The sequence below is a fragment of the Macaca nemestrina genome, unplaced genomic scaffold, assembly GCF_043159975.1.
Source record: "Macaca nemestrina isolate mMacNem1 unplaced genomic scaffold, mMacNem.hap1 Scaffold_548, whole genome shotgun sequence".
NCBI classification, from domain to species: Eukaryota; Metazoa; Chordata; class Mammalia; order Primates; family Cercopithecidae; genus Macaca; species Macaca nemestrina.
In genome coordinates this window covers 27184-38398 of record NW_027257721.1, presented here as the reverse complement: position 1 = coordinate 38398, position 11215 = coordinate 27184, and positions in this window count along the sequence as shown.

The following is an 11215-nucleotide window of genomic DNA, read 5'->3' as shown; positions in this document are numbered from 1 at the left end:
TTCTCTCATCTCTTCCAGACGTCTCTCTCCCCTTTCCCCTGCATCCCCGCCCCATTTGTCTGGCAGTGAGTGAGTCAGCGCTTCTTTCTTCTTTCTCTTTGCCGCGGGCAGTAAAGGGAGACTCCTTAGCAGCTGCTCAGCTACCTCCCAGAGACAGCAGCCTTTCTGCAGTGGGAGCGCGGATTTTACTGATTCTCTGCAGGGTTTCTAAATAGCGGGTCTTCGTAAATCAAGCCTCATTGTGACTGTGAGTGAAATGGGCAGTAAAGACAGGTGCCAACACTGGAAAACAATTTCCAGCACATGTAGAAATTTAAGGAATTGTTATTCTTTGACTATGGCACTGTACTTTAAGATCTAGCTCGTGTTTGATAAAAGATTAAGTTTTACAGTGTTTGTCACACCAGCGTATAGAAAAATCATCCATCTCTTGCCCCTACACAGGACTCTAATTAAGCTACCTCAGACACAGGGGTGGATTGAAAGGTTTTTTATGGTACACAATTCCTTAATTTGTTTTCGCTTGGCCTCACAAGTTTCATCTTTCCTTTGGCATCTTATCTAGGGCAAGGTTCTCAATCTCAATTTTACTATTTTAGGCTAAATTTATTTTATTTTATTTTATTTTTTGCTCCTATGCATTGTAGGATGTTTAGCAGCTTCCTTGGCTTCTAGCCACAAAACACTAGTAGCATACTCCCTCCTTTCCCAGTAACGACCATCAAAATTGTGCCCTGGGGACAAAATTTTCCGCAGTTGAGAACTGTTGGTCTAATGGAAGATAAGTAGAATAAAAGAAGGACTTAGAAGCCTTGAGCTCAAATCTTATTTCAAAGGCTCCTTAATGTAGCTTCTAACTTTAATCTTTGATTCTGGAATGGGCTGTGCTCCTATAGCCTGCGAGCTGGCCAGTGCTGCTGGCATGAACTCTGGGATAATGAAGCCAAAATCATGTGTCTGATCCCTGGTAGGCCACGAAGCCCGGTCAGTTCTATGATCCTAGACTGTACCTCTAATCCCAGAAAGCTGTACTTCTGGAAACTCATTCTTTTCAAGAACTGGAATTCTTCTTCCTACCTTCAGGCTCCATCTGTTCACCATCCAGGCAGGCACTGTTAGCAATATCTTAGATGACCTTCCAGAGTTACTTCTTGAATATGCCAGTGAATGTGCATACAGGTTCCTGATCAATTTCCCACTCCCCCAAATGGGCATGTTGTACATACTAGAATGCACCATTTCTTTCTTATCAATGAATCATAGAATTATTCCATATCAGTAGATATTTCATTTCCTCTTTTTTGGGTAAACTGCTATATAGAATTCTATCATACAAATGTATCAACTTATTTAACTTCTCTCACTGATTTGTACTATTATAAAAAAGTGCTGTAGCAAAAAATTTGTGTAAACATCAAGAAGTGAAATTGCTTGGTCAAATTAAATAGGCAGTTGTAATTTTGATATATAATGCAAATAATTCTCTGTAGGAGTTATAGTAATTTACCATCCCACCAGCGATACATCACAGCACCTATTTCTCTGCAGTCAGGACAACAGAGTGCTACTACTTTGGATTTTTATCGATTGGTAGAAAATTGTGTCTCAATGTAGTTTCAATTTGCATGTATCCTACTATTGGAGAGGTTGTGTTTCTTCATATGTGTAAGAGTCATTATTTACTTTTTTGTGGACCATTTGTTCATTCCTTGCCCATTTTTCTTTTGGATTCTTGGGTTTTTTAAATGAATTTCTGGAAGCGTTATATGTTAGGGAGACTAATCTTTTGTTATATGAATTGCAAATATTTTTTTCCAATTGTCAATTGTTTTTTATTTTGTTCACAATTTTTTGCAGAAATAAACTTTACAAAAATTTTATTTCATCTAACAAAAAACTTTTCCTTCATGAATTTTGGTTTCTAGTTATAAAGAAATTTGCATTTTTCTTCTTCTTTTATTATTTTCCCTTTTTTAACATCTAAATTTTTGATCCATGTGAGATTTATCCAGGTAGTTCAGTATAAGTTATAGATCCAATTTTGTGTTTTCCACTACTCAACCCCCGCATCCCCCTGCAGAACTCACTGGCTCTCTTGTTTATTTTTTCAGAGCAGGAATTTTTAAAAGGAGCTTACTAATGTAAGGACATTTTCTACTTTCACCACATGAACAGTGCCTCCAGCAGTAGAGGGCTGTACTGGGGTGCAGGACTGTGGGCCATTGTCTCCTGCAGCATCTCTAGCTCCTCCAAACTACATTAAGGTCACTTCTTCTTTGCACAAAGTCATCATGTACTTGTTTACTAGATTTGTGGGAGTATATGCACATAGATAAGGGGAAAGCCTGCTCCTTTCTAATTTTGTATAAACATTGTCAGTTTGAAAAGAATCTCAAATGCATTCAGTGATTAGGAGTCAGTTGGCTCATTCTTGAGTTAGTGAGCGTAGCCTGAATACCTTCAGCATTTGACATTCAACTTTTACCTTCCAGTGAAAGTTCTTATTTATCTGTTAACTGCCGATATGGTTTGGCTGTGTCCCCACCCAGATCTCATCTTGAATTCCCGTATGTTGTGGGAGGGACCTGGTGGGAGGTAATTGAATTATGGGGTCAAGTCTTTCCCTTGCTGTTCTCATGATAGTGAGTAAGTCTCATGAGATCTGATGGTTTTATAAGGGGGAGTTTCCCTGCACAAGGTCTCTTCTCCTGTCTGCCACCATGTGAGACGTGCCTTTCACCTTCCACTATGATTTCCTCACCAGCCACGTGGAACTGTAAGTCCATTTAAACCTCTTTCTTTTGTAAATTGCCCAGTCTCAGGTATGTCTTTATCGGCAGTGTGAAAATGGACCAATACAACCATACTTGGTTCTTCTTTTTCCCTGCATTAATCTATTTTGCTTGAGTAAAAAAAGAATATTACGAGGATGGATGGTTCTTTCAAATTGTTTTTCTCAGGAAGGTCTATAACCTAATGTGCATTTTCATGGAGAGGAAATAGATCAAGATCTCATATTTAAGCAGATACACCCATATCTACTGTCTTCTACAACAGATCTTGTCATTTCCTTGCCAACCTCTTAAAACTCTTATTGCTGAGCTGGTCAGGCTCCATGGCTTCTGTGTGCATGCCAAAGCCTGACCACAGACACCTCCATTTTTCCTTCAGAAGCGTTTTGTCAAGCTGGTACAACATAAAAGCTGGGATCCTGGCTGATCCGTGATAGCACCCACTCACTCAACTTTACTTACAACGTTAGTAATTTTCACACAATTACTAATGTGAGAAAATAAAAATAGCTTGAGAAACACCAATAATTTCAATGAATCATTCAGATGGCATCATTTTACCTTATAGTCCCAGACACACCCTATAGTTCATATACACTGTGCATTTGCAAATAGTAATTTTGTCCTTTATTTTCAGTCAGGAATTCATAAGGCATTATATCTGTCTTGAAAATCTAAGCTCACCTTGATTCATGCCAAGATAACCAAGAGCCATGCTTCATTTAAATTGGAATCTAAAACATTTCATTGACAATCTCTGCATTTTAGAGACTGCAAAAATGTCTGCCTAAGAACAGCAGGAATTGGTCCTGTATGTGTTCAGTTTCTCAAGATTTTAGAACAACTAACAAAACTAGCACAGCATTTTCATTTCCTTTGTTTTGAAGATAACACATTAGCTTAATTTTAAGCATTTTGTTGAGAGAAACACTAAGCGGTGTGATAATGGATGCACCACATAGATAATGGACGCAGCGCATAGATTTACACAATGCCAAGGGTGTGAACAAGAAACCCATGGGAATACGATGTCTGGAAACTGCTTCATAGTGTCAAACTTGTCCGTGGGTCCCAGGATCATTCCTTATTCTTGGCTATTAGTCTGCAAACTGTGACTCAGAAAAGACAAAGGGAAAGACCAGGCATGCAGCGGGTGTGGTGGCAAGGTTGGCACCATTTTGCCCTTAGGTTTACACTGTTTGAGTCACCTTAACCACTTTGCTATTGGGCATCTACCTCTGCAAATAGAAGCTCTCAATGCTGAGTTCCAACCTGTTAACAATAGCAAAGGAGAAATAGTCTGTTGCACTCATTAATTTTTCAGTGCCTTAGGATCAGAGACCACACCTTCTTTACATTTTGCAGCTTCCAAACCTGGCTTTATGCCTGGAACTAAAATAAACTGGCAGCACATTTAGAACCATCCTTGATTCTCTGAAAGAAACTTGGTTTCTTGTTCTAGTATAGTTGCTAGTGTGCAGCTTCAGGTAATTTAGTCTCTCTCTGTCTTATGAGGACCCAGACATTGTAAGTGCAGTATAAAGCACTTTTTTTTTTTTGGCCATGCTTCTTACCATGGTTTATTTTCTTAGAACTTAAGCCAAGACATTAAAAAAAAAAAAAAAAAAAAAAAAGCAGGTAGGGGATATGGAGATGGGGAACCAACTCAGTTAACAGTAGCAAGACCATTTGGCCTCAGGGTATTTGCATTCTACAAAGGGGCAAAGGGACCAAGAACACTTTGTCCAGATAGACATCTTGTCTTAAGTGTTCTTTGTATTCTTCAGAGTAATGGATAGCGAGGAACTTTCACATTATTCAATTTTGATTTCTCTAGCCAACGAGCAGCTGCTGGTGTCCTCCTAAAAAGAAATTTCATTTTGTAGAAGATTTAGATCTTGGTAGGAAGGAATAATATTTATAGAAGGTCTGAATTCAGTGGGTAAATTTCTTACCTCTTCCTTGCTGTAGTTGGCTATATATATATATATATATATATAAAACAGTGCTTGCATTACCACATCCTAGTCCTCACTCCTGGGCCATGATCCTGCCTATTTACTCTTGTTTCTCTGGGCAATTGAGTTGCTCCAGTTTCTTTTGGCTCACAAAAGCATTACATCATCATCCATTACATTCCCCCATTGACCACACTGGAAGGATTTCTGTGTTCTGTTTTAGCTCTTCAGCCCCACAGATATGGCATAAATAAGGAATGTCAGACTTGTATAAAGGGCCTTCACACTGCTATTTACTCTTACCCACTCTTTAGTGGGTTGCTAGCTTACGGCCCATGTTTCTAGTCTAATCAAAAGAGAATTGGTGGTGTACTTAAAATCTAGACCTGCTGTTTCACTAGAATATGTAACTGCCTAGATAATGGAGTTGCAAGGATGAGAAGCCAAATCTATCCTTCATCACTGGATGTTATCTAAAATTTGACTTTTGGAGTATCGTCCTTTGTCTCTAAGCACTAATAAAGCAAGAGCAGGGACAGAACTAACATTTTAAAAATCTACCAGATAGTCTTTTAGGCAGAATCACTTATTATTATCTTTTTTCTTTAATTCATGCAATAAAACTGTGAAATAGATACTATTATTATATTCATTTCATGGATCAAGAAACTGTGGCTTAGAAAGAGCCTCAGGTCACATGGCTAGTCAGTATGAAACCACCACCAGCACACAGTCAGTAATTACAGAAAACAGGATTTGAACTCTACTCTTCAAATCAGACTTGAAATTACTTGTTGTTTCCATCATATCCTGGGAGGAGCCTCAGAGCAGTCTTCCCAGTTAAGGAGTAGCCTCTCTTGGGAAGGAGAGGTCACTACTACAGGAAGGGGGAAAACAGCAGAAGTGCTGAGTTTACAGAATATGATCAGCTGTTCATTGATATGTTTGCCTGGAAGTGGCCCTGCAGGTGCTGGCTGCAGAGCAGGTCTCTCCTGGAACTCCAGGAGAAACAGGTTACACAATATGCTATCAGAGAATGCAAGAGTGTATGGGAGCCTGGAAATCACCTAATCCAGCTCCTTTCTTTCATTGCAAATGAAGAAACAGACAGGAAAAAACTTGCCCAGAAAGATGAAGCAAGTTCAGGGCATAGCGGAGTCTATAAGCCATGCACTCCAATCTCCCAGTTTCCTCAGCTTCTCAGCCTCTTAAATCTGCTTGGGCTGCCATCTTGGGTTATCATTCTTGGTCCAAACTTCAAACTCCATCACTTAATAATGCGTTAACTTCCTACTAGCTATAGGAGTGAATTGTGAGGAGTCTGGTGGTTTTTAAAATATTTTTCTGAATGATTCAGAGCCCTCGGTATCCAGGAGTACATTATTACCTGCATGTACTATATTACTCATCCTGTGCACTCAAACGTTAGCTCCTACTGCGTGAATACAGTGATCACACTCACACGTGCCACAACAGCAGCAGTGTCATTAGCACGGTGTCATTACACATGCACAGCCCACAGAGGTTCCCCATTTCTAATCAGCCTTCCTCTACTTATTTCTTCAAATTATATGAAATTGTTTTTATTATTTCCTAATGAACAGGACAGTAGAAAGCTTCAGCTAAGACAGTTAATTATAGCTTTTAATTTTAAATCTGCCTCTTCAGAGGGTTACTCACTGACTTAAGAACTATCTTACCCTAAATTGCCTGCAGCTCATATTTCCTCATGGCCTTCCAGGGCTCTGCTGACACACAGAATAAAATTACTTTACCTTCTAGTGCCTCAGGTTTCTCATTTGTAAACCGGAGTGGCTGATACAGACCAGCTTTGGGGCATTTTTGTGATAAGCAGTAAAAAACGGTAGCAAGCTTAGTTGTAGCTTTCTTCTACTCACTGCACAAGGGCGTACTCAAAGGTCTAAATGACTCCGTTCAGGTCAATACATCGATAGTTCATTTGGTTCAGAATCTTATGTTTTTGTTTTATAATTTTATCCTATAATTTAATAGAAGGATGAAAATTAACTTGTGAGTCCCTAAAAGACATACAGGAAAAAGAAAAGTTAATTTCTTATGTTGAGTTGTAACCTGAGCAGGATCACATTAGGGAAAAGTAGATCAGAAAAAATGATCATCAGAATATATAAGAAAAAGAAAAGGAAATGGGATTATTCTGACAAGATTAAAAGACAATTGAAAGGTCAACGTGGCAAAACTTTCCTCCTCTCTGTATATATTATCTTGTTATTTCTTACATATGCTTCTTTTGTTGTGGTTATTTTTTGTTCCCACATGGAAAAACTATTACAGTTCACCTAGGTAGCAAACCTGCACTTGTACCCGTGAACTTAAAATAAAAGTTCAAAAACATATATAATGAATGTCCATATAAGCCTGACACTATTACAAATTTTTATTTCTTATGCTAAATGCATTTTAATAATATTTCTAGATTGAGAAAAAAAGAAACTTAAGTGCTCAATCTTTTTTTAAGAAGGAAAATTATTGTAATCTAGTCCTGGGATGTGTGCATGGATGATATTACATATTGGATTTTAAAGGATTAATGAATGTTTCAAAACACCTTCATCTTTGCTGAATGATGTTGGCGGGGTTTAAAGCTGTTTTGTGTTCACAATACTTCCTCCACGAAGTATTCACACATCATCTCCAGCTGCTGTTACTCTATCTGCTACTTCTGCACTTTTTCCATGGCTCCATTACTGCCCCTTGACTGGGTGATTTATGTGTTTAATATGCAGGCTGTCTCTCTTACTAGCATGGAAGTTCTTTGAGGTGTTTCTTTGTTGTGTAATCTCACAGGCATTATATATAGATGCTTAAAAAAACTTGAGTGAATTAATGAATTAATGAGTGGGTGGATGGATGATGGTACCAGTCAGGCTACATAATTGCCCACGAGAGGTTACCGTTTGGCATGTGTATTGGTAAGGGTTCTCGAGAGACACAAAACCAATAAGATATACATATATAGTAATGTACTATATAATGATGTTTTGGTCAAGGATGGAGCTCATCTATGATGGTGGTCCCATAAGATTATAATGGAGCTGAAAATTTCCTTTTGCCAAGTGATGTTGTAGCTGTCATAATGCAATACATTACTTACATGTTCGTGATGACACTGACATGAACAAACCTACTTCACTGCCTGTCATTTGAAAGTATAACATATATAATTATGCACAGTACATAATACCTGATGATGATAATAAATAACTATGTTAGTGGTTTATGTATTTACTGTACTATACTTTTTGTCATTATTTTGGAGTGTATGCCTTTGACTTATTACAAAAACAAAAAGTTAATTCTGAAACAGCATCAGGCAGGTCCTTCACGAGGTATTCCAGAAGGCATTGCTATTATAGGAAATGACATGCCTGTTACTGCCTCTGAAGACCTTCCATGAGGACAAGATGTGGACATTGAGGAAGTGATATTAATGATCCTGAACCCATGCAGGCCTAGAATAATGTATGTGTTTGTGCCTTAGTTTTTAACAGAAAAGTTCAAAAAGTAACAAAAATTTAAAAACAGGAAAAAGCTTGTAGAATAAGGACATAAACAAAGAAAGAATTTTTCCACATCTTTATACTGTGTGTTTTAAGCTAAGTAAGTGTTATTACAAAAGCATCAAAAACTTAAAAACAATTAAAAAGTTTAAACATAAAAAAGTTATAGTAAGCTAAGGTAAACTTACTATTGAAGAAAGAAAGGTTTTGTAAATTTAGTGTAACCTAAGTGTACAGTGTTTATAAAGTCTACAGTAGTGTACGGTAATGTCCTAGGCCTTCACATTCACTCACCACTCACTGACTTACCCAGAACACCTTCCAACCCTGCAAGCTCCATTCATGGTAAGTGCCCTATACGGGAGTACTATTTTTAATCTTGTATGTCCTATTTTACCGGGCCTGTTCTATATTTTGATATACTAATACCATAGTATTACAATTGCCTCAGTATTTAACACAGTAACGTGCTATATAGGTTTGTAGCCTAGGAGCAATAGGCTCTACCTTATAGGCCAGGTGTGTAGAAGGCTATACTATCTAGGTTTGTGTAAGTACATTCTATGATGTTCACACAACAATGAAATCACCTAATGACACATTTCCCTTAACACATCCCCATTATTAAGCAATGCATGAATGCATGACTGAATATATATATATGTGTGTGTGTATATATATATATAGAGAGAGAGAGAGAGAGAGATTTATTTTCACGAATTGGCTCACATGATTATGGAGGCAGGCAAGTCCAAAATTGATAAAGCAGGCCAGCAAACTAGAAAGTCAAGCGAGTTGCTGTTGCAAGCTTGAGTCTAAAATATGCAGGACAAGAAAGAGAAGGCTGGAGACTCAGGCAGTACTTCTATTTTATGGTATTGAGACAGAATTCCTTCTTCTCCAATAAATTTCACTTTTTGTGCTTAAGGCCTTCAAATAATTGGATGAGGTTCACCCATCTTATCAAGAATAATCTCCTTTAACTTGTCAACCTAAATACAAAATGGAAAGGCTCTCTAAAAGAAAATAATATTTATTTGGGAATAGGACATGACAGTGAGAGTACACATGTCATAGTAAACAATGTGCATGGCCAAAGAGGTAAAGGAAGACAAAGATTTTTAAAGGAAAATGAGGAGGATTACATAAATAATTTTTGAACACTAACATAAAAAACATATCCATAAATGTAACTGAAAGAAGATCTAGTATCATTTATCAAAGGCCAGTGCTTCCCATTTAACTTACCAAATACACCTACTCATCTAATATCTCTGCAAGAAAGGAGATACATCTTTTGATGTTCTCCAGGGGCCTGACAAGAAAATCTCAAAGTTAGTTGTAGGTCAAAAAATTTAACTTATAATTTTGACACTAAGGAAGCCCATCAAAGATGCCAAAAGGTTTAAAACACTTTATCAAAATAGATCACAGGTCACTGTGAAATAATAATCACTCATTTAACCAGTGTGATAAACAAAATACTTCAAAAGCAACACAGCAACTTACATGGATATTAAAAAAAAAAAAAAACAACTCTTTTAAAGCTCAGTTTTCCTAAGTAATCAAAAACGTAATAAAAGCAACATAAAATTATCTTGATAAATACAAAATCTTTGTTTCTTATGCTGACTACCAGAACAATAAAAACAAACAAACAAAAACCCAATACTTTCTGAAGTGTGATTCCTTTTTCTTATGGAAAGCCCATTTAGATAACCTGGAATTTGAGCCTGATGAATAAGTACTTCAATTTAATTTTACAAAAGAAGAGAATGTTTCCAAGTTTATGAGTATACACTGTATTATAAAAGAAGCAAACAAGAAAACTAATACCCAAGACAGGGATTACATGGACTAATTCAGACTCATCAAGAAAAGCTGAGTACAAAATCAAGTTATATTGGAGAGAATCATTGCTTTTCTAAAAGTTCAAGATAAACATTTTAGCATTGGGCCATAAGAGTAGAGTTAGAACCATAAGAAAAAAAAGTTACAGGAGCTAACAAAAAAGTGGAAGGAGAGACTTACCATTCCAGACCTTGTCAAAGGGAGAAAGAGGAAGAGCAAAAAGCAATAATGTATGACCTGCAAATCACGCACAGCAGAAGTTGAATTTCTGAGCTAGAAATCTGAGAAGCCTCAATAAGAAAACTCTACCTTAAGAAATGAAATTACCATTCTAAATGAAAAGGGAGCATTTTTAACCTGAAACTAGAGAAATTAAATGGATCTCAGGAAGCAACGTGACAGAACTAGAACCCATAAAACAGGAAGAAGCTGCAATTCAGGAGATTATAAAAAATTTAAAGAAATTGATTTCAGAATAAAAATCAAAACCTTTTGCAATGTTTACTGAGAACAGATAGATACTTCATTTAAAAAAGGAGAGAAAAGAAACAATACTGTTTAAGCTGTTTACTAAGAACAGATCAATACTTCATTTAAAAAAAAAAAAAAGGAAAGAAAAGAAACAAACCAGGCATAGTAGTATGCACGTGTAGTCCCAGCTACTTGAGAGGCTGAGACAGAAGGATTGCTTGACCCCAATAGTTCAACTTCAGCCTCGGCAGCATAGTGAGACCTCATCTTTAAAATATGTTTTTTTAAAAAACAAAATAAACCTTGTTCTAACCTAATGGACTACATTTTTTAGTTTTGTATTAATGTATTTTTAATATTAAAGCTCAATCTTTAAAAAGGCTTATAAATAATTTCGTTGTAATAATAGCCAACTTTATCACAAAAATTTCTTTTATAAATTCATTCTTTACAGACCTTTTACAACCTGCATAGGCCTTTGGTAACATATTTAGAATTTCTGCTTTGCCCTATACTTCCCTTTTCTTAAATAACCAGTCATTTTACTCCAGAACAAAAATTTACTACACAATTTTCTATCTCATACAAAATTATTGTATTTTTA